Source organism: Trachypithecus francoisi, unplaced genomic scaffold (assembly GCF_009764315.1).
Source record: "Trachypithecus francoisi isolate TF-2019V2 unplaced genomic scaffold, Tfra_2.0 Lachesis_group8, whole genome shotgun sequence".
Taxonomy (NCBI): Eukaryota; Metazoa; Chordata; class Mammalia; order Primates; family Cercopithecidae; genus Trachypithecus; species Trachypithecus francoisi.
The window spans coordinates 83896043-83920914 of NW_022681473.1; the positions used below are offsets into that span (position 1 = coordinate 83896043).

General features: G+C 40.5%; 1 long non-coding RNA gene across 1 annotated transcript in view; it reads right to left on the reverse strand.

Moving 5' to 3' along the window:
- Positions 1-466: 466 nt before the first annotated feature.
- Positions 467-24872, reverse strand: part of LOC117080976 — a 43894-nt gene continuing 19488 nt past the window's right edge. Inside the window, exon 2 of the long non-coding RNA XR_004436032.1 lies at positions 467-1063. This is a non-coding gene — a long non-coding RNA (uncharacterized LOC117080976). The remainder of the gene's footprint in view (positions 1064-24872) is intronic.

Here is a 24872-nt window from a genome sequence, read left to right on the forward strand (position 1 = left end):
ATTCCCATCAAGTAATGTCAGATAAACAAGACAGGGATGGTGACTGGGGGATGTAGACACTGAGAAGGTATGTTGACTTAAATCCTAACATCTCTTCTTTTTTTTTTTTTTTTTTTTGAGGCGGAGTCTCGCTCTGTCGCCTGGACTGGAGTGCAGTGGCCGGATCTCAGCTCACTGCAAGCTCCATCTCCCAGGTTTACGCATTCTCCTGCCTCAGCCTCCCGAGTAGCTGGGACTACAGGCGCCGCCACCTCGCCCGGCTAGTTTTGTATTTTTAGTAGAGGCGGGGTTTCACCGTGTTAGCCAGGATGGTCTCGATCTCCTGACCTCGTGATCCGCCCGTCTCGGCCTCCAAAGTGCTGGGATTAGGCTTGAGCCACCGCGCCCGGCCAATCCTAACATCTCTTTCAACTCTCCAAAATATATGATTTATGATTCTGGAATCTGTCTAAATTAACAAGGCATGTACAGAACATATGGCAGCTTTTTATTAATCAGAATGTTTGCTTAATGAAACAGTCCTTGGTGCTGCTTGTAATGAACGGTTTTTTGTACTTTTTAAAGTTCTGAGTACATAAACTTCTGCTTGTACTAAATACTGCTAAACATGTGAGCTTGAGCTTTCATATTGAGCTATTCTCCCAGGTCCTACAGAGTTGGTAAGTGGACCACGTTGCAAACTCTTTTTAGCAATCCCACACTCCCCTTGACTACCTTGGTCACTGTAGGCGGGAGCTGCTGAAAGAGTTTGAACAAATTACATGATTTACTGATGCAAGCAACACATCTTGGAGGAAATTCACAGACCCTTGGGGAAATGCTCTAGAAGCAGGTACACCCAGCAAGCCACAAGCTAGCGGAGGCCCGAGGTTAGATGTGGGCGACATTGGATGGAGGTTATCTTGTCCCCTGTAAGGTCTAACCAGCCTTCAAGGCTAAGGTACACACATCTCAGAAGTGAAGAGCGGAGTCCCATGCAAGACAGTATGGTGGTTAGAGATGTTATTCTGGAATCAGATTCCTTGGCAAATGACTTAACTTCTTTGCATGTCAGTTTCCTGATCTGTGAAATAAAGACAATAATATTAGTACTTAGTTTATGGGATCTTTGTGAGGATTAAAGGAACTGATAGGGGATATTCCAATGTCTTAGTGTAGTTTTAAGCCATATGCCCTTCAGAACGATAAACACCTGAACTTAGAAAAAACATGATTTTAAATGAAATCAATTGAACGTAATTAAAGCACTTTAGAAAAGAGCCTAGTCCATAGTGTGATTCATGTTTTAGGAAACTCTTGTGTGCTGAGAAACCAGTCCTGAAATCTCGCAAAGGGAAGGTGTTTACTAGATAGTGTCAAGATAGTAGAAAAGAGAAAGAGAAAGGATACAGAAAGGAGAAAGGTAAGAGAAAGGAGAAAAGAAAACTAGGTTCCTGCTGGGCGTGGTGGCTCATGCATGTAATCCCAGCACTTTGGGAGGTCAAGGCAAGCAAATCACCTGAGGTCAGGAGTTTGAGACCAGCCTGGCCAACATGGTGAAACCTTATCTCTACTAAAAAATACAAAAATTAGTTGGACGTGCTTGCTGGAACCCAGGAGGTGGAGGTTAGTGAGCCATGATTGTGCCACTGCACTTCAGCCAGGGTGACAGAATGAGACTCTGAAAAAAAGAAAAGAAAGAAGAAGGAAGGAAGGAAGGAAACTAGGTTCCCAGGAGTTGCTTTCCTGCAGCATTTGTTGTGCTTCTCTTAAGCCAATGGTCCTCAAACTCAAGTGTGTATCAGAGTCTCTTGGAGGGTTTACTAAAACCAGACTGTGATGTCCCACTCCAGCGTGTCTGACTCAGTAGGACTGGGTAGAGGCCCTGAATTTCCCTTTCTAACAAGTTCCCAGGTGAAGTGGTTGCTGATGGACTGGGGACTACATTTTGAGACCAACTGTTTTTGGAGAACAAATGGAGGAAGCTGGTCTGGTCTTCCACTCACCCTATCTTCTCTGGGGAGGGAGAAGATCAAGAGGCTGGGCCAAAGCAGGCTCCTCTCCACACACAGGCAGGCTGTGGGTAGGCGACAACATAGGGCAAGAAACTCCGGAAGGCATGAGGCATCAATGTGGGTGGCTAGTGAGAGCAAGCCACCCAGGGCCCCAGAGGTGGACGTAGCAGCAAAGATGGTGACCCTCTAAGGCAGGTTCTGGCAACACATCTGTGAACATGCAGTTGTGATGGTTGATTTTATGGTCTAGCGAGGCCATGATACCTAGATCTTTGGTCAAACATTATTTTAGATGTTTCAGTGCAGTGTTTTTTGTTGTTGTTGTTGTTGAGATGAGACTAACATTTGAATCAGTAAATTGCATAATGCAGATTACCTTGCATGATGTGGGTAGGCCTCATGCAATCAGCGGAAGGCCTTCAGAGAAAAAGTCATGTCCCCAGAAGAAGAGGGAATTCTGCCAGTGAACTGCCTTTGGACTTGAACCACAACTCTTCTCAGAGTCTCCAGCCTGCTGGCTTATATCATCAGATTGTGGACTCACCGTACCTCCACAATTGCATGAGCCAGTTAGTTCCTTAAAACAAATCTTTCTGACAGGGCACAGTGGCTCACGCCTGTAATCCCGACACTTTGGGAGGCCACGGTGGGCGGATCACAAGGTCAGGAGATCGAGACCAACCTGGCTAACATGGTGAAACCCCGTCTTTACTAAAAATACAAAAAATTAGCCGGGCGTGGTAGTGGGTGCCTGTAGTCCCAGCTACTCGGGAGGCTGAGGCAGGAGAACAGCGTGAACCTGGGAGGCGGAGCTTGCAGTGAGCCGAAATCACGCCACTGCACTCCAGCCTGGGCGATAGGGTGAGACTCCATCTCAAAAAAGCAAACAGAAAAACAAAACAAAACCACCACAACAAAAAAACACAAATCCGTCTATCCATATATAGCATCCTGTTCATTCTGTTTCTCTGGAGAACCCTCACTGATGCTGTACTCCTTGGGATGTGGCCACTGGCATCTTAGGAATGCACATGCAATCTCTAATTATTGTCAAAATCCTAAAAGCACATTTTATCAACACAGTGGTTGGAAATGTCCGTTTTCTCCCTGTGTTGGAGGTGGGTGGTAGGTGGAGGAGTGCCATTTATCGTGGTGGTATTTAAACTGATCTCACTTAGCGTGGGTCAAAGAAAAGAAGCTGGTGCTGTGGGGGCCACATCTCTAGTGACAAAGGGACAGGCACCAGTTTGGTGTTTTTCTAATAAATGATGCACTTTTTTGTTTTCTGATTTGTGATACTTACTCAGCACTTTCAGCTTCAAAGTGCCCTGCAAGAAGTAATTAAAATATCCTTACAACAGAGCAAGGAGGCAGTGGGTGTTATTACCATTTTATGTTTGGTAAGACTGAGGTGGTAAATTCGTGACACCTTTGAAGATGTGGATGGAGACCAAACCCTGGACTCCCTGACACCTGAGTCTGTGTCTCCTATCAGGCCTTGCTTCTTTTTTTTTTTTTTTTTTTTTTGAGACGGAGTCTTGCTCTGCCACCCAGGCTGGAGTGCAGTGGCCGGATCTCAGCTCACTGCAAGCTCCACCTCCCGGGTTCCCGCCATTCTCCTGCCTCAGCCTCCCCAGTAGCTGGGACTACAGGCGCCCGCCTCGTCGCCCGGCTAGTTTTTTGTATTTTTAAGTAGAGACAGTGTTTCACCATATTAGCCAGGATGGTCTTGATCTCCTGACCTCGTGATCCCCCCGTCTCGGCCTCCCAAAGTGCTGGGATTACAGGCTTGAGCCACCGCACCCGGCCAGGCCTTGCTTCTTCTGAAGAAAGTTGCAGGATCAAAATTCTCCTTCCCCTCCCCCTCCCCTCCCCCTCCCCCTCCCCCCCCTCCCCTCCCCTCCCCCTCCCCTCCCCCTCCCCCCTCCTTCCCCTCTCCTTCCCCTCTCTCCCTCTCCTCCTCCTCCTTTTTTTTTTTTTTTAGACAGGGTGTCACTCTGCTGCCCAGGCTGGAGTGCAGTGGCACAGTCACAGCTCACTGCAACCTCAACCTCTCCAGGTTCAGATGATTCTTCCACTTCAGCCTCCTAAGTAGCTGGGACTACAAGGATGAGTCACCACACCCGACTAATTTTTGTATTTTTGGTAGAGATGCGGTTTTGCCATATTGCCCAGGCTGGTCTCGAATTCCTGGGCTCAAGTGACCCCCTCCCAAAGTGCTGGGATTACAGGAGTGAGCCACCACACCTGGCCAGGTGTCATTGGAAATACTCTGCATATATTACCTCATTTAGTTCTTCCAACAACCCTATGTAGCAGATGAGATTATCAGTCACACTTCACAGACAACAAACTAAGACTCAAGAGGTTAAAACATTTTTTCAAGGTAGCACAGCTGGGAAGAGAGTGCTGGGGTTTGAACTCGGGTTTTATTTGCTCTAAATCCCATACCTGCACCACCACACTCTAATGCCTTAGATGAATACTGAGAATCCACTGGAGAGCTTCAAGGCCAGTGATTCGGAGGATTAGAGATTTTGAGCGCTCTTGGATTGTAATCAACACAAGAGCAAGGACCTTAGCTGGCTTGCTCACTCCTGCAGCACCAGTGCTTAGCACAGAGTCCAATGCCCACAAGCACTCAGTAAATACCTATTAAATAAATGAATGAATGGAAGACTGCTTTGGGACCTTCCTGGAGAAATGCATTGAAAATAAATAAGTCGGCCGGGCGCGGTGGCTCAAGCCTGTAATCCCAGCACTTTGGGAGGCCGAGGCGGGTGGATCACGAGGTCAGGAGATCGAGACCCTCCTGGCTAACACGGTGAAACCCCATCTCTACTAAAAATACAAAAAACTAGCCGGGCGCGGTGGCGGGCGCCTGTAGTCCCAGCTACTCGGAGGCTGAGGCGGGAGAATGGCGTGAACCCGGGAGGTGGAGCTTGCAGTGAGCCGAGATCACGCCACTGCACTCCAGCCTGGGCGACACAGCAAGACTCTGTCTCAAAAAAAAAAAAAAGAAAAAAAGAAAATAAATAAGTCAGCTTTTTCTAATTTTTTAAAAAGTTGCAAATATTTTGGTGCTCCAAGAATGAGGGAAGCCCCAAAGACAGCCATGCAGGTCTATCGTGAAAATTCACACAGCCCATTTCAATCCTCCTCTGGCCCATCTGCAAGCTTCAACCCAAACGATCTCTTCCCAAACTGAATACCAGTTTTAAAAGGATAAAAAGGTCATTTATTGGGTTATTGACAGAGGAGAAATTGGCCAGCTTCTGTTTGCCCACCCTGGTTCTTCGGTAGAAGACTGTGATGGGTTTTTTCATGCTTCCCTTTGCATTGGATGTGGTTTATGGGGAACTTGGTGTTAGTGGATTTTCCTGGAGAGTATTTTGGTTGCATAGGTTAGCATACTTTATCTCCTAGGAAAATTGGAGAAAGAGTATTGAGATTCAATTAGTCATGCTAACAGGATGGAATGATATGTACTATGATAGCACAGTCTATGACAAGGTCCTGAACTCTTTTTATAGTGTTTCTCCACAGTTTCTGTTCATCAAAGCAGAATCACCTCTGCCCTTACCTACTTCCCCAGCTTGTAACCTTCAAATCCAGAGGCTTCTCTCTCCTTGCCTTATTCCTTCCTAAGAGCCAGGTAGCCTACCTGTTACTCATTCAGCTACATTCTCTCAGTAGGTGGGGCTGACTTGAATAAAATTATTTTTTATTAATAATGTATTTTAATTAAAGATACATTTTACTTTCATTTTACTTTTATTTTAATTTTTAAATTTTTTAAAGTTTTTGAGACGGAGTGCAGTGGTATGATCTTGGCTCACTGCAACCTCCGCCTACTGGGTTCAAGCAATTCTCCTGCCTCATCCTCCCGTGTAGCTGGGATTACAGGCGCATGCCACAATGCCTGGCTAATTTTTGAATTTTTAGTAGAAACGGGGTTTCACCATGTTGGCCAGGCTGGTCTGCAACCTCTGACCTCAAGTGATTCTCCTGCCTCAGCCTCCCAAAATGCTGGGATTACAGGTGTGAGTCACTGTGCCTGGCCTAAAAACACATTGTAAATTAATGAATATTTATTGTGGTAAAATATACATAAAATTTACCATTTTAACTATTTTAAGTATACAACTCAGTAACATTAATTACCTTCACATTGTTGTGCAAACATTACCACCATCAATCTCCCAAAACTTTTCATCATCCCAAACTGAACTCTGTACCCATTGAACAGTAACTCCCCATTGCCTTCCTTCCCCAGGCCTTGGTAGTCACTATTCTACTTTATGTCTCTGTGAATTTGTCTTTTACTTAATTTTTTCTCTCTCTTATCTTTTAGTTTTGAATGGCTACCAGTAAGTGCCAAGCCTGGGTGGTGAATGGTTATGAAGATCATCCATGCTCTGGGGAGATGGGACGCCTTTTTCTATTATCCAGGAGGGAAGACTGGGTTGGGAGGCCAAGATGGAAGAGAGAAAATAAGATGCCCTGAGCAAGCTGAGTTAGGCCTGGGCACATGCTCTCCTACAAGGGAACTAGTGTCATGTATAAGGGGCTGAGGGGGAGCTTAGAATGGCGATGTGACTTGCCCAAGGTGGAAAGTACAGAGCTGGGATTTGAACTTGGGTCTGACTCCCAGTCAAATACTTTTCCTTTCCTCCCCCGACCCCCCACAATAACAGTTTTATTGCATAGCAGAAAACGTATTCTTTAAAATATACAGTGCAGAGCTGAGCTTTGTGGTTCATGCCTGTGATCCCAGCTATTCAGGAGGCTGAGGCAGGAGGATCACTTGAGCCTTAGAATTCAAGGCTGCAGTGAGCTATGATTGAGCTACTGCACTCCAACAACAGAGCAAGACCCTGTCTCTAAAAAAAGTGAAAATAAAAAAGGATACAAATCAGTACTTTTTAGTATATTAATAATGTGATGCAACTATTACCACTAATTTTAGAATATTTTCATCACCCAGAAAAAAAAAAACCCGTACTTGTTAGCAATCAATCTCCATCCCCTGAGCATCTGGCAACCAGCCTTCCTTCCTTCCTTCCTTCCTTCCTTCCTTCCTTCCTTCCTTCCTCCTTCCTTCCTTCCTCCTTCCTTCCTTCCTTTCTTCTTCCCTCCCTCCCCTCCTCCCTCCCTCCGTCCCTTCCTTCCTTCCTTCCTTCCTTCCTTCCTTCCTTTACTTTCTTTCTTTTTTGAAGTGCTTTACTCCTTTTTATTGCTGAGTAATATTTTTGTGTATGAATATATCACATTTAAAAAATGTGTTCATCAATTGTTGAACATTTGAGTTGTTTCTGCTTTTTGGCTATTAAGAATAATGCTTCTGGCCGGGCGCGGTGGCTCAAGCCTGTAATCCCAGCACTTTGGGAGGCCGAGATGGGCGGATCACGAGGTCAGGAGATCGAGACCATCCTGGCTGACACGGTGAAACCCCGTCTCTACTAAAAAATACAAAAAACTAGCTGGGTGAGGTGGCGGGCACCTGTAGTCCCAGCTACTCCGGAGGCTGAGGCAGGAGAATGGCGTAAACCCAAGAGGAGGAGCTTGCAGTGAGCTGAGATCCGGCCACTGCACTCCAGCCTGGGTGACAGAGCCAGACTCCGTCTCAAAAAAAAAAAAAAAAAAAAAGAATAATGCTTCTATGAATATTTGTGTACAAGTTCCTGTGTAAACGTATGTTTTTATTTATCTTGCATATATACCTAGGAGTGGAAGTGCCACTTTTATTTTAAGAAACTTCCAAACTGTTTTTCAAAGTTTTCCACCAGCAGTGTGTGAGAGTCCTGATTTCTCTGAATTCTTGCTAACATTTGTCATTGTCTGTCATTTTGATTTTAGCCATCCTGGTGGATATGAAGTGTTATTTCATTGCCATTGTGATTTGCATTTCCCTAATGGCTGATGATATTGAGCATCTTTTAATATGCTAATTGGCCACTTGTATATCTTTTTTTTTTTTTAGAGAAATGTCTATTCAAATCCTTTGCACATTTAAAAATGGGATTATTTGTCTTTTTACTGTTGTAAGAGTTGAAGAACTGTATTTGGTTTCTGGTTACAAATTCCTTATCAGATATATGATTTGCAAATATTTTCTCCCATTCTGTGGTTGTCCTTTCACTTTCTTGACAATGTCCTTGGAAGCACAAAAGTGTTTAATTTTGATGAAGTATAATTTATTTACTTTTTCTTTGGTTACTTGTGCTTTTGGTCCCTTATGTAGGAGACCATTGGCTAATCCAAGGTTACAAATATTTGCTTCTATACTTTCGTCTAAAACTTCCTAGTTTTAGCTCTTACATTTAGGTCTATAATTCTTTTTGAATTAATTTTGGTATATTGTGTGAGGTAGGGTTCCAGCTTCATTTTTTCTCTTGGAGTCATCTAGTTGTTCCAGCACCTTTCATTGAAAAATGTATTTTTTTCTCATTGAATTGTCTTGGCACCCTAGTCAGAATTAATTGACTATACAGTAAATATAAGAGTTTATTTCCAAATTGTCAATTCTATTCCATTAATCTGTGTGTGTATCCTTACGCCAAATTATTATAATTTTGTAGTAAGTTTTGAAATTAGAAAGTGTGAATCGTCCAAGATTGTTTTTATTTTTCAAGATTGTTTGAGGTATTCTGGGTTCCTTGTATTTTCATGTTAATTTTAGGAGCAGCCTGCTAATTTCTGCAAAAAAGACAGCTGAGATTTTGATAGGGATTGTGTGGGATCTGTTAATTGATTTGGGTAGCATTATCATTTTAACATTATTAAGTCTTCCAATCCATGAGCATGGGATGTCTTTCCATTTACTTAGGGCTTTAATTATTATTTTTTGCTCAGGATGGTTTGGCTACTCTGGGTCTTTTGTGGTTCATATACAGTTTAGGATTATTTTTTCTATTTCTTTGAAGTATGTCATGAGTATTTTTATAGGCATTGTATTGAATCTATTGATTGCTTTGGGTAGTGTGAACATTTTAACAATATTGATTTTTCAAATCCCTGAACACAGAATATCTTTCTATTTGTTTGTGTATTCTTCAGTTTGTTGCATCAATGCTCTCCAGTTTTCTTTGTGGAAATCTTTCACTTTTTAGTCTCATTTGTAGCTATTGTAAATGGGATTATTTTCTTTTTCAGATTGTTTGCTAATGGCATATAGAAATTCTACCGGTTTTTATATGTTGATTTTGTATCCTGCAAATTTACTGAATTTGTTTATCAGTTCTAATGTTTTTTTGGTGGAATCTTTAGGTTTTTCCAGATACAAGATAATATTGTCTGCAAACAAGGATAGTTTACTTCTTCCTATCCGATTTGGGTGCTCTTTATTTCTTTCTCTTGCCTGATTGCTCTAGCTAGGACTTCCAGTAGTATGTTGAATAACTGTGTTGAAAGTGGACATCCTTGTCTTGTTCCATATCTTAGAGGAAAACTTTCAGTTTTTCCCCATTTAGTATACTAGCTGTGGGTGTGTTGTATATGGCTTTGATTATGTTGAGGTATGTTTCTTCTATACACGGTTTTTTTTTAGGGTTTTTATCATGAAGCAATGTTGAATTTTATCAAATGCTTTTCCAGCATCAATTGAAGTGATCACATGGTTTTTGTCCTTCATTCTGTTGATACAATGTACCAAATTAATTGATTTACATGTGTTGAACCACTCTTGCATTCCTGGAATAAATACCACTTGGTCATGATGAATGATTTTTTTAATGTGTTGCTGAATTTGGTTTGCTAGTATTGTGTTGAGAATTTTTGCATCAATATTCATCAGGGATATTGGCCCATAGGTGTTCTTTTTTTTTTGATGTGTCTTTGTCTGGTTTTGGTATCAGGGTAATATTGGCCTCGTAGAATGAGCTTGGACATGTTCTCTATTTTTCAGGACAATTTGAGTAGAATTCCTATTAGTTTGTCTTTAAATGTTTAGTAAAATTCAGCATTGAAGTGATTAGGTCCTGGGCTTTTCTTTGTTGGGAGACTTTTTATTATGGCTTTGATTTCATTACTTGTTATTAGTCTATTCAGGTTTTGGATTTCTTCATGGTTCAATCTTTGTAGGATATGTGCATCTTAGACATTTATTTCTTCTACATTTTCCAATTTATTGGCACATAGTTGCTCACATTTTTTCTGATTATGTCTTTAATGATTCTTTAAATTTTGCAGTATTGGTTGTAATGTCTTCTTTTTCATCTTTATTTTTATTTATTTGGGACTTCTCTCTTTTTTCTTGATCTGGCTAAAATTTGTTGATTTTATTTATCTTTTCAAAAAAGAACTTCTGTTGACCTTTTGTGTTTTTTTTATTTCACTTTTATTTATTTCAGCTCTGATTTTTATTATCTCTTTTCTTCTACTAATTTTGGGTTTAGTTTGTTCTTGCTTTTCTAGTTCTTTAAGATGCATCATTAGTTTTTTTTTTTTTTTTTGAAGTTTTTCTATTTTTTTTTAAAAGTAGATGCTTATTGCTATGAACTTTCGTCCTAGGACTACTTTTGCTGTAACCCATAGGTTTTGGTATGTTGTGTTTCCATTTTCATTTGTTTCAAGAAATTTTTTGATTTTCTTCTTAATTTCTTCATTGACCCACTGGTCATTCAGGAGCATATTGTTTAATTACTATGTATTTGTATAGTTTCCAACGTTCCTCTTGTTATTGATTTCTAGTATTATTCCACTGTGGTCAGAGAAGATACATGATATGATTTCAATTTTTAAAAAATTTCTTAAGACTTGTTTTGTGGCCTAACATATGGTCTCTCCTTGAGAATGATCCATATGCTGAAGAGAAGAATGTGTATTCTGTAGCTGTTGGATGAAATGTTCTGTAAATATCTATTAGGTCCATTTGGTTTATAGTGCAGATTAAGCCCAATGTGTCTTTGTTGATTCTCTGTCTGGAAGATCTGTACAATGCTGAAAGCGGGGTGTTGCGGTCCCAGCTATTATGTATTGGGGTCTATCTCTCTCTTTAGCTGTAATAATATTTGTTTTATAGATCTGGCTGCTCCAGTGCTGTGTGCATATATATTTATAATTGTTATATCCTCTTGATGAATTGACCACTTTGGCATTATATAATAATCAACTTTTTCTCTTTTTTTAGTTTTTGTCTTGAAGTCTAATTTTTCTGATATAAGTATAGCTACTCCTGCTATATTTTGGTTTTCATTTGCATGGAAAATCTTTTTACGTGCTTCTTTTTTTTTTTTTTTTTTTTTTTTTTGAGACGGAGTCTCGCTCTGCCGCCCAGGCTGGAGTGCTGTGGCCAGATCTCAGCTCACTGCAAGCTCCGCCTCCCGGGTTCACGCCATTCTCCTGCCTCAGCCTCCCGAGTAGCTGGGACTACAGGCGCCCGCCACCTCGCCCGGCTAATTTTTTTGTATTTTTTAGTAGAGACGGGGTTTCACCATGTTAGCCAGGATGGTCTCGATCTCCTGACCTCGTGATCCGCCCGTCTCGGCCTCTTACGTGCTTCTTTATAGGTGAAGTGTATAGTGCTTCTTTATAGGTGAATTGTATTTCTTAGGCAACATATCATTAGGTCTTTTTTTAAAAATCTGTTTAACCTCTCTGTCTTTTGATTGAAAAGTTTTGTCTATTTGCATTCAGTATTATTATTGATAAATAAAGACTACTCCTGCCATTTTGTTTTTTGTTTTCTGGTTGTTTTCTGGTCTTCTCTTTCTTCTGTGGGCCTATAATTTTTTAAACAATATTTTGTAGTTTTAAGTGTATGATTCTTATACTTCTTTTGTTAAATTTATCCCTAAGTGTTTCATCCTTTTGAATACTATTATAAATGAAATTGCTTTCTTAATTTTATTTTTGATTGCCCATTGCTAGAGTATAGAAATACAATTTTAAAATGTATTATCTTGTATCCTACAATCTTGCTGAATTCACTTAATATTTCTCCATCTCCTGACCGCGTGATCTGCCCACCTCGGCCTTCCAAAGTGCTGGGATTACAGGCGTGAGCCACCACGCCTGGCCAATTCACTTAATATTTCTAACAGTTTATTAAGGGATTACTTGGAATTTTCTATCAATAAGATAATAACTACAAATAAAGGTAATTTTACTTTCTAATCTGGATGACTTTATTTCTTTTGCTTACCTAATTGCCTTGGTTAGAACCACTTGTACAATGTTGAATAGAGGTGGTGAAAGTGGCTATCCTGGTCCTCTTCCTGACCTTAGGGGGATAACATTCAGTCTTTCACCACTAAGCAAGTTGTTAACCATAGGTTTTTTTTTGTAGATGCCCTTTATCAAGTTGAGGAAGTTCCCTTTTATTTCTAGTTTGTTGAATTTTTTTTTATAATAGAAGGATATTGGATTTTGTCAGATGCCTTTTCTCTAACCATTGAGAGGATCATGTGTTTCTTCTTTTATTCCATTAATATGGTACATTACAGTGATTGATTTTTGGATGTTAAACCAACCCTGCATTCCTGGGATAAGTTCCATTTGGTTATGGTATATAATCCTTTTTATATAGTTCTAGACTTGGCCAGTGCTTTTTCACCAGCCACAGCTACATCTCATAGACTCTTTCCCAAAGCAAATCTCCTGTCGTGGTACTAGATCATATCTCTGATCTTAAAAACTGCTCCGAGACGGGCGGATCACGAGGTCATGAGATCGAGACCATCCTGGCTAACACGGTGAAACCCCGTCTCTACTAAAAATACAAAAAAAACTAGCCGGGCGAGGTGGCGGGCGCCTGTAGTCCCAGCTACTTGGAGGCTGAGGCAGGAGAATGCGTAAACCCGGGAGGCGGAGCTTGCAGTGAGCTGAGATCCGGCCACTGTACTCCAGCCTGGGTGACAGAGCGAGACTCCGTCTCAAAAAAAAAAAAAAAAAAAAAAAAACTGCTAAGTGGCAAATAATAACCAAAAAGCTGAACACTATTCAGCTGGATTCCTCAGGAGGCCCTCAGAAGCTTGATGAGACCAGCCACAAAGATGGCTCGGGGAAGCACTGAGATGCTGCTGCTATTTCTCTTCCAGTGTGTACGAGAGCCATGTTCATGCATTGCATTTGAGTTTAGTGAGCTGATGTTCCAAATCTCCAACATCAATCCTACTTTCAAATTTCTGTAGTCTGACATCAGACTACATGCCCCGATTTTCAGCCTAGAAATCATGTCCTCTGTTTGTCATTATAGCCAGGCCATCTAGATCTCCAGCCCAAATCACAGCAATGTTCTATAATGTGGATCACTATCCATGCTATGACTTGGGGAAGGGTCTAGCTTAAAGCAGATTCCCCCACTTCAGACTCTCAGTTTTTCTACCTGGTTCTGCTTATTTGTTTTGTTTGCTTTTTTTTTTTTTTTTTTTTTTTTTGAGACGGAGTCTTGCTCTGCCACCCAGGCTGGAGTGCAGTGGCCGGATCTCAGCTCACTGCAAGCTCCGCCTCCCGGGTTTACGCCATTCTCCTGCCTCAGCCTCCCGAGTAGCTGGGACTACAGGCGCCCGCCTCGTCGCCCGGCTAGTTTTTTTTTTGTATTTTTAAGTAGAGACGGGGTTTCACCGTATTAGCCAGGATGGTCTCAATCTCCTGACCTCGTGATCCGCCCGTCTCGGCCTCCCAAAGTGCTGGGATTACAGGCTTGAGCCACCGCGCCTGGCCTTGTTTGCTTTTTAAACAATACAAATAATTCAAAAGAAAAGACTCAGAAACCCAAGGGATAAAAATTTATTATAGCCAATTTCTGCTGGCATATTAATGACTCCAATTATAGCACACAGCCAAAAATACATCTGCAGTAAAGGGGAAAAAGTCAGGAAATCATCTTGGAGCAAAATAATAGATAAAATCACAGGTGAAATGTGGTCTTAAGTTTGGAATTAAGTCAGTCGACTTCTCTGAGTTCATGGCTTTCCGCAGTAAACACCATTATTATGTGTTAGTCTTATTTGCTAGATAAAGGAAGGAGGATAAAAATCCTGAGTTCTGGCCGGGCGCGGTGGCTCAAGCCTGTAATCCCAGCACTTTGGGAGGCTGAGACGGGCGGATCACGAGGTCAGGAGATCGAGACCATCCTGGCTAATATGGTGAAACCCTGTCTCTACTTAAAAATACAAAAAACTAGCCGGGCGACGAGGCGGGCGCCTGTCGTCCCAGCTACTCGGGAGGCTGAGGCAGGAGAATGGCGTAAACCCGGGAGGCGGAGCTTGCAGTGAGCTGAGATCCGGCCACTGCACTCCAGCCTGGGTGGCAGAGCAAGACTCCGTCTCAAAAAAAAAAAAAAAAAATCCTGAGTTCTCTGTAAAAATTTACAGGTTTGCGGGCTATCTTATCAGTCCTGACACCTTATCTCTCCTCTTCAAGTGTCCAAGAGGCTGGTGTTACGTGGCAAGTTTTATCTATCTTTCTGATGAGTTTGATGACAGCTTCACATCTGGGCACAAAATGGTGGTTTGAGTCTACTTTTCCCAACAGTGTGAGATGCTCCTGCACCAGTTCTAGAGGAAAACCTCCAAATGGCTAAGGATGTCCAGAACCTGCTATGCTCAGGAATAAAAGGTGCTCTCCCCAAGGCTTCCCCAGGGGTAGTGCAATGTGGGAGGGAGGGTAGGCAAAGGTGGAGTTTCAAGTTCCCAGTCTCTTAGGAGGTGGTCGCCTGGGGAGATTTACTTTAATTGGAGACTGGACCTCTGTTTCCTTCTCTCTAAAATTGAATTTAACTCCTGGGTTGTTGTCATGATTAAGTTAATGTCTGTGAGGCATTTATCAAGCATGTGAGCACACAGGAGGTGTTCAATACATGCTGATTTTATTCCTTTTTTCTTTCAGTTGAGTCAAAAACACACTGCAGCCACTGATCCAGAAAAGAGTCAAGAGTGAGTGGTGGCTGTGGGGTTGTAGCCATGAAACCAATTAGGGCCATGTGAAGAGGTTCAAAGCATGGATTCTGGCACCAGAAAGCCTGAGTTTTAATCCTGGCTCTACTACTTACTAGCTATGTGGCTTAGTGAAGGTCAGCTTACCTCTCTGAGCCTCAATTTTCTCATTTTAATGAAAGGAATGACAATAGCATTTCAGAGTCAGGTGTGTATTTGCTTGCTGTTTCTCTGGTACTTACATATGAAGGTTCCAGCTTCCTGCCCATGATGATTGAGCCTTCCAATCTTTGGCCTTCCCCACCCCTGTGTTGCCTGGAGTGCTCTTTGCCCTCCTCTCCTGGGATGACTGGACTGTGGCCAGGTTGAGATGGTGACCCCGAGCTCCCTTTGCTGTGGCACAGTTACTCATTCTGTACGTTCTGTGGTGGTTGTCAGCATGGGATCTAGGTCAGTCACACCTCCATGAAATCTAGGCTATCATTTACAGCTGGTGACCTTGGTAAATGATATTATCTCTGACTATTCATTTTCTCATCTATAAAAAGGGAATAATAATTTCTAATACTTGCTTCATGGGCTTGTGATTTACTGAGCATTTAATCTGTGCTTGGCATTATGTTATGTGTTTTACAGGAATTTCTTCATTGGATTCTCACACCAACTCTATCAGATTGATACTAATATTATGATTTTCATTATACAGATGAGGAAACTGATACTCCCAGGTCATATAGTTATTATATGACACCCACATCTTTCTGACTCCAGGGGTAGCCTCTCAGCCCTGTAATGAGAAGACATGTGCAAGCACTAAGAACAAAGTAAACAGTCAAGATAAGCTATTACCTATGATAAATATAACACATGGAGTGTGGTAGGATTGATACTTCTTCAGCTTTGGGGGATAACCAAATGCCCTGAGGATGTAAGCCAGAGACTGCCTCAGTCCCTCCCACTCTCTCTTGCTGAATATGCTCTCCTAGTGATCATCCTACACTCCTCGGATAGTCACTAAGGCAGAAGGCCACCCTGCAGCCATATAGCTACTTTTTCGTAAGGAACATACCTGGCTAGCTCCCTGAGGGCTGAATAAAAGAAGCAAATGAGTAAAGCAAAATGGTCAATTAATTGGGCTCTATTCAAGAGAGATAATTGTGTGAGAATGAACTGGAAGAGATAGAGGCAGAGACCAGTTTATGGCCAATGTTGGATTTTCTACCCACTGACTATGGAATGGGTTGGGACTAATGAGTGTTTGCATAGGTTCTTTGAAATTCCTGAGATAAAAGGCTATGCTCTATTTCTTAAGGAGTTTTACTAGTTCTCATTGATCTGTTTGTCTGCTGTTGGAGATGGAGGGCAATTAAATAATTTGTGCACATTAGACATGTAATACACCTCTTTGTATCCTCACTGCCTGATTCAGTGTTCCCTCTGTATAATGGAGCTCTATAAATGTCTGTTTTCATTAATGTAGGTGAGGAGGGCTCTGATCTGGTCTTCCTTATTGGCTCTGATGTTTTTCATTCAGACAATCCCTTCTTCTAACTACTGGATATGTAATTATGAGGTGCCATGGATGTTTACATGGGGAGTGGTGGTGGATGGAGGTGGTGAAATGGAGAGGAATGAAGCACTCTTCTTTTACTTCTTTTGCATGTCAGTCAGAGTATATAAGGGTCAATGCACAGAAGCTCCTAGCCTTAAGGATATGAGTGTATCTGTTGGCGAAAGTGTAATGAATACCAAATGTAGAGCAACAACAAAATGTCCAACTCTAAGAAAATCAGAATTTATTGCTATAGTGGGAGGGCCAGTGAATTTTAGCTAGGCATTTGGGCCAGAGTTTTATTCTCAAGAAACCAGGTCCTGGAATGGTTACTGCACCTCTCAGGCAATGCCTAGAGGCTTGTATGCATCTCTCAGAAGTCATGGTGCTTACTTACCCAAGATTTGCCTCAGGTTAGACCAATTATAATTTTTGTTTTTCTGTTTCCATTGGCTGAGAAATGTCATTGTTGAGAGAAAAACCCCTGTGTGTTCCAGGCCATCATTTCTGACAGTTCTCAGGTTTTCTTGGTGAAGGAGTCATGAACGTGGTGAATCTCTCCATTGTCCTTAGTTTGCCCACTGAGTTGCCAGACTGCGCCAGCATTTCCTCCTTGGAGCATTTCAAAAAGGGGCTATCTGTGTTCCCTCAAGTGAGGTGGCCAAGATGGTTTGATGTAATGATGTGGGGCTACAGGTGATCTGTCTGCCTGCTTGGAGAGAGTATGAAATAGTTTCTGAATTTTTCCCAGAAGGTCTATAGCACTAGCCATTCTGATAAGCTAATTCTTTTTTTTTTTTTTTTTTTTTTTTTTGAGACGGATTCTCGCTCTGCCGCCCAGGCTGGAGTGCAGTGGCCGGATCTCAGCTCACTGCAAGCTCCGCCTCCCAGGCTCACGCCATTCTCCTGCCTCAGCCTCCCGAGTAGCTGGGACTACAGGCGCCCACCACCTCGCCCGGCTAATTTTTTTTGTATTTTTTTTTAGTAGAGACAGGGTTTCACCGTGTTAGCCAGGATGGTCTCGATCTCCTGACCTCGTGATCCGCCCCTCTCGGCCTCCCAAAGTGCTGGGATTACAGGCTTGAGCCACCGCGCCCGGCCCTGATAAGCTAATTCTTACAAAGATCAGTCCAGTGTGATGGGTAGAGCCTTGGATTTTGAATCCGAAGATTTGGGTTTGAGTGCTTGCTTGTGTGTAATTACACACAAAACTGTGCATCGACTGACAACGTCTCTGAGTCTTGCATTTTTTGCTTAGTGACATGAGTACATTGATATCTCACTATTTCTACATGAGTTGTTTTGGGGATCAGTTGGATAATGAATGTGAATGGTAGGGGGCCATATGGAGGAAGGGATTTATAAAAAGTGCTGGGAGATAGTTAGAGGTCTAACCAACACACCAGGTAATGTCTGCATTTTAATTAAGCTTTTTGAAGACCATACTCTTTCCTTTATTGTCATGCTCAAATGAAACTCCATTTCAGGTCACTGTCAAATAACATAGCTAAGAATTCAGGGCCTAAAATAGCACGTGACATAGAATAAGCACTCGAACATTGGTTGACTGAATGACAGAATGATTGGGTCTGTAATGGAAGGTGCTAAGTATATACCTACTGGGTATTGTGGGGAGGATTTATTTACTGGGCATAAAAAGGATACCTATAGATACAGAATTTGGATGCCATGAAGAGTAAACAAAGGAAGCTCTAGGTTGCTCAACAGAGAATTTTTTTAAATGCTGCATTTTATATTACAGATTATAAACTCAGTATTATCTCTAGTAATTTAAAAATAATTGAGTGTGTCAATTATTAAACTCTTGGTTCCCCGCTTCAATGATTAAACTCTTGGTTCTCAGCTTGCTTTCTTTTTCTTTTTCTTTTCTTTTTTTTTTTTTTGAGACAGAGTCTCGCTCTGTTGCCCAGGCTGGAGTGCAGGTTCAAGTGATTCTCCTGCCTCAGCCTCCCAGGGACTGGACTACAGGTGCCTGCCACCACTCCCGGCTAATTTTTTGTATTTTTAGTAGATATGGGGTTTCACCATATTAGCCAGGATGGTCTCGATCTCCTGACCTCGTGATCTGCCCGTCTCAGCCTCCCAAAGTGCTGGGTTCTCAGCTTTCTATACATGGGCTTTGGGGCTGGGACGCTGCAAATCACCCTTCTTCTTTACCAACTGCTCACTCGTTGACTCTGCCAGTAGAGGGTGCTAGAGGAAGGCTGGAGGAAGAGAAAGGTACACGGCCCTTCTCATTGGCTTCTTGTGCCTCTCAGATACCCCAGCAATGCTTCTTCACCTTGGTAGGGCCAGTTTGTTTCAGTGGCATCAGCTGAATCCAATTAGTGGTTTCCCCAACATTTGCAGAATCAGCCTCACAGCAAGGTGGCTCTCTGCCTAACCTGGGCCACCAGCTCCAGTGGCCAGTGCCTCTTTCTCACAGGTGCCCTTCCTCAGAAGGGTTCTAGGCCCCACAAAACCCCTCCTCTAAGCTTCTAGGTTTCAATAATTGCAGCCTCTTTGTTTCCCCAGTCCTAGGGGTGGGAACTACATCCTGCACTTGTTACCTTTGTGATAAACCTCAGTGTTCTCTTTTTGCTGCTTCAGTTCCTCCAAATCTACTAACCATTCTTTATATGAAATTCTCTCTGTTAAAATAGCTGGCATGGAGACTTACGATTTCTGGTCTGGCATGTTAGAATCCTAGAAGTCACACTCCATCCTAACAAGTAAATAGCTGAGCAAACTAAAAAAAATGAACTCTTTTAGATCCACAAGACAAGTGAGCTCACTGGGAAAATTGTGCTTTCCAAACTGGAGAGACAGGCAAAAACACACAATCACATCTTATAGGAGCAGAAACCCACTAGCAGAAACCTCTGTGGAACCACTGCCAATGTAGGAAAACTTGAATCATAATTGACCAATTGCTGGAGGCTTAGTGCGGACAAACCTGGTAGATAAAACTCCAGGGACCAAGTTAGCAGGGTACCCCATGCTTTTTTGAGTTTTGCTTCTTGGAGCTCTACCAGGTTCTCTCAGTGAATATGGGAGAAAAATCCCCTTGGCTTCCAGCAGGGATAGGAAAAAAGAATCGTTTGAAATATACCAGAGCATTCTGTTCTTCTTAACAAGGTCTGCCTTCAGGAGAAACTTTTTAATCAGGTAAAGTATTTACCTGCTGTTTTTTTTTTCCCCCCAGAGTCTTACTGACCTGGGGGAAGGGAAACATCCAACTCTACCTGCTCCTGGCCTTTCACATGGGAAAAGGGAAATATCCAACTCCAGTTCACTCTAGCCATCCTGTTCCACATAAAGGGGAGAGAGGAACTCAGAAGCATGTGTGAAGTTCATAGTCCAGAAGCACAGGCTCACTAAATGACTGAATCAAGTCACAGGACTATAGCATGCTTCCCTTTTCCCCACATAATACTACTACATTGCTAAAGGCCTATTTATAGCAGTTCCTTTTACTCAGAACATCATGTCTGCCTACCAAGAAAAAATTACAAGGCAAATAACACAGTTTTAAGAGACAGAGCAAGCATCAAAACCAGACTCGGATATGGCAGGGATGTTGGAATTATCAGACCAGAATTTAAAAACTATGATTAATATGTTGAAAGCTCTAATGGATAAAGTAGACACCATGCAAGAACAGACGGGCAATGTAAGCAGAGAGATGGAAATTTCAAGGCAGAACTAAAGAGAAATGCTAGAGATGAAAAACATTGTAACAGAAATGAAGAATGTTTTTGATAGGCTTATTAGTATACTGTACACAACTAAGAAAAGAATCTCTGAACTTGAAGATCAAAGAGATCTAAAACTAAAATTAAACTAAAACTAAAAATCAAAGAGAAAGACAAAAGAAATCCCCACTATATCCAATAACTGTGGGAAAATTACAAAAGGTGTGACAAACATGTAATGAAAATACCAGAAGGAAAATAGAGAAAGGAATAGAAAGAAATATTTGGAACGATGATGATTGAGAATTTTTCCAAAATTAATGCCAGACACCAAACTACAGATCTAGGAAGCCTAGAGAACACAGAGCAGAATAAGTGCAAAACAAAATGAAAACAAAAACCTCAAACAATTAAACAACGACAACGATGTTGTTGCATGTCGATGCCGAGGCATATCATATTCAAATTACAAAAAATCAAAGATAGAGAAAGAATCCTGAAAGAAGTCAGAGGCAAAAACAAAAAACAAAAACAAAAACAAAACTAACCTACAAAGGAGCAAAGATAAGAATTACATACAACTTCTCCTCAGAAACCATGCAAGCAAGAAGAGAGTAAAGTGAAATATTTAAAACTTTGAGAGAGAACTCCCGGCCAACCTAAAATTCTGTACTCTGTAAAATTATACTTCAAAGGTGAAGAAGAATAAACAATTTTTCAGACAAAAAAAATTGAGGGTATTTGTTTCTAGTAGACTTGCCTTATAAGAAATGTTAAAGAAGTTCATTAGAGGAAAGGAAAACGATATGGGTCCAAAACTCAGAGGTATGTAAAGAAAGGAGTCACATAGAGAATAAATAGAGAAAAAACTATTTAAAGTAAAAGCTTTTATTTTTCTTATTCTTAGTTGTTCTAACAGATAATAGTTCATTCAAAATAATAATAGCAACAATATATTCAATTATAAATACCTACTTATCTTTCTCTTTTTGAGACAGAGTCTCCATCTGTCTCCCAGGCTGGAGTGCAGTGGTGCAATCTTGGCTTGCTGCAACCTGTGCCTTCCAGGCTCAAGTGATTCTCGTGCCTCAGCCTCCTGAGTAGCTGAGATTACAGGCATGCACCACCACACCCAGCTAATTTTTGTATTTTTTTGGTAAAGATGAGGTTTCACCATGTTGGCCAGGCTGGTCTTGAACTCCTGGCCTCAAGTGATCTACCCGCCTCGGTCTCCCAAAGTGCTGGGATTACAGGAGTGAGCCACTGTGCGCAGCCCCTATCTCTCATCTATAGAGAAAGTAGGTTCTTATGAAGGCTTATGTATAAATGAAATGAATGACAGCAATAATACTAAGAATGGGAGGAAGGAATTAGGATTACTTTGTTATTATAAGATATTCACATTACCCATGAAGTAGTATTGTGTTATTTGAAAGTGAGACTTATATTACTTGAAAATGTATGTTGTAAACTCTAAGGCCACCACTAAAAAAAAAGTATAACTGATATACTAGGAAAGGACATAAAATGGAATAATAAAATACCCAACTAAAACTACTGAAGATTTGGACAAAAAGTTGTGGTTAAAAAAACAAAAACAAAAACCACTGAAGGCAGAAAAAGCATGAAAGGAAAAAATAAGAATAAGAAACAAGGGCAACAACATGGAAAATAGTATAAATATGATAGATATTAATTCAATGATATCAATAATCACTTTGAACATTAATGGTCCAAATGCACCAATCAAAGACAGAGGTTTTCAGAGTGGATCAAAAAGCAAGACTCGACTGTAGTGTTGTATACCAAAAACCCCAAACCCACTTTGAATATAAAGAAACATATAGATTAAAAGTAAATGGCATGAAAGAAATATAGCATAAAAGATCATGCTAACACTAATCAAAAGAAAGTAGGAGTAAATATGTTAATTTCAGACAGAGCAGACTTCAGAGCAGGAAAGTTATTAAAATAAAAGAGGGGCACTGCATAATGATGAAGGAATCAATTCTCCAAGACAATTTAACAGTCTTTAAAATGTATGCACCTAACAACAGAATGTCAACATACATGAAACAAAACTGATAGAGTTGCAAGGAGAAACATGATTCCACTATTATAATTGAAGACTTTGACATTCCTCTATTAGAAATGAACAGATTCAGTGGGCAGAAAATCAGTAAATACATAGCTGACCTCAACATCATCATCAAGCAACTGGATATAAATAAAATCTTCAGAGTACTTCATCCAACAACAGCAGAATACACATTCTTTTCAAGTTCACATGTAATATTCACCAAGATAGACCACCTCTGGGCCATAAAACACACCTTAACAAATGTAAAAGTATAGCAGTTGTACAATATTTGGTCTCAGAACACAATGGAATTAAACCAGAAATCAATAAAAGGAAGATAGCTGGAAAAATCTCAAAATACCTGGAGATTAAACAACACACTTTTAAAATAGCACATGAGCCAGAAGAAAAAAATCTCAAGATAAATTTTAAAACATTTTGAACTAAATGAAAATGAAAATTCAACTTATCAAAATTTGTAAGAAGCAGTGAAAGCAGTTCTTAGAGGAAAATTTATAGCATTGAATATATATATTAGAAAATAAGAAAGATCTAAAATAAATCATTTAAGCTTCCACCATAGGAAAAGAGAAAAACAAGAGCAAATTAAATCCAAAAATTAAAAACAGAAAAGCAATAAACAAAATCAATGAACCAAAAGCTGGTTCTTTGAAAACATCAATAAAATTGATAAGCCTCTAGCTAGAATGAATAAGAGAGAGGTGAGTGAGAGAGAGAGAGAGAGACACTAATTACTAATAATAGAAAAGAAAGAGAGAAAATTAATACAGATCCCATGATAGTTAAAAGAATAATCAGGCTGGGCACTGTGGCTCACACCTGTAATCCTAGCACTTTGGGAGGCTGAGACAGGCAGATCACTTGAAGCCACGAGTTTGAAACCAGCCTGGCCGACAAGGTGAAACTCTATCTCTGCCAAAAATACCAAAATTAGCTGGGCATGGTGGCACACACCTGTAATCCCAGCTACTTGGGAGGCTGAGGCATGAGAATCACTTGCACTCAGGAGATGGAGGTTGCAGTGAGCCGATATTGCACCATTGCACTCCACCCTGAGTGATAGAGGGAGACTCTGTCTCAGAAACATAAAAAAAGAATAATTAGTGAATCATATCAACAGCTCTATGGCCACAAATTTGATAACCTAGATGAAATGGACCAATTCCTTGAAAGACACAATCTGCCAAAACGCATAAAAGAAGAAACAGACATTCAAACTGGTCTGTATCTATTAAAAAATTGAATCAATAATTAATAACCTTCTCAAACAGAAAGCACCAGGCCAGATGGGTTCACTGGTGAATTCTACTAAAAATGTAAGGAAGAAATTATGCCAATTGTCTATCACCTCTTTCAGAAGATAGAAAAAGAGAAAATACTTCCTCACTCATTCTATGAGGCTAGCATTTCTATAATATGAAAACAGTTAAGGACATTACAAGAAAAGAAAACTACAGACCAATATCTCTCATAAGTCTGGATGCAAAAATCCTCAATAAAATATTAGCAAATCAAATTCATCAATATATAAAAAGAATTATATACCACCACCAAATGGGATTTGTCCTAGTTATGCAAGGCTGGTTCAAAATCTAAAAATTGATTGATATAATTTATCATATCAACAGGCTAAAGAAGAATTGCATGATCATATCAATAGATGCAGAAGAAGTACTGGACAAAATCCAACACTCATTTATAATAAAAATTCTCAGTAAACTAGCAATTAAGGGGAACTTATACAACTTGATAAATAATATCTAAGAAAAACCCTACAGCTAATATTATCCTTAATGGTAACAACCTACTAAAAACTTTCCCACTAAGTTCAGGAGCAGGCAAGGATATCCCCTCTCACTACTCCTTTTCAACATCATACTGGAAGTCCTAGCTAATGCAGTAAGACAAGAAAAGTTACACTGATTAAGATGGAAGAAATAAAACTAACTTTGTGTGCAAATGATATAATCCTTTGTGTAAGTAATCATAAAGAACTGACAAAAAAAACAAAAACAAAAAATAACTTCTGAAACTAGTAAATTATTATAGCATGGCTGCAGAATACAAGGTTAACATACAAGAGTCAATTGGTTTCCTACATATAGCAAGGCTGCAGGATACATGATTAATATGCAAAGTCAATTGCTTTCATATATACTGGCAATGAAAAAGCAAAATTTGAAATTAAAAACACAAAGCCTTTAAATTAGCACACACACAAATGAAATACTTAGGCATAAATCTAACAAATTATGAATAAGATCTATATGAGGACAACTACAAAATTATGATGAAAGATATCAAAGAAGAACTAAATAAATGGAGAGATATTCCATGTCCATGGATAGGAAGACCCAATTTTGACAAGATGTCAGTTCTTTCCAACTTGATCTATTATGATTATTTTTTCATTTTCTTCTTTAAATTTTTTAAAAATAGCTTTTGGGATGCAAGTGGTTTTTCTTTACATGGATGAATTATATAGCAGTGAATTCTGAGACTTTAGTACACCTGTCAGCAAAGTGTAGGTTGTACCCAATATGTAGTTTTTTATTTTATGTCCCCCTTCTGCTCTCCCCCTTCTGAGTCTCCAAAGTTTATTGTATCACTCTGTATGCCTCTGCGTACTCATAGCTTAGCTCCCACTTATAA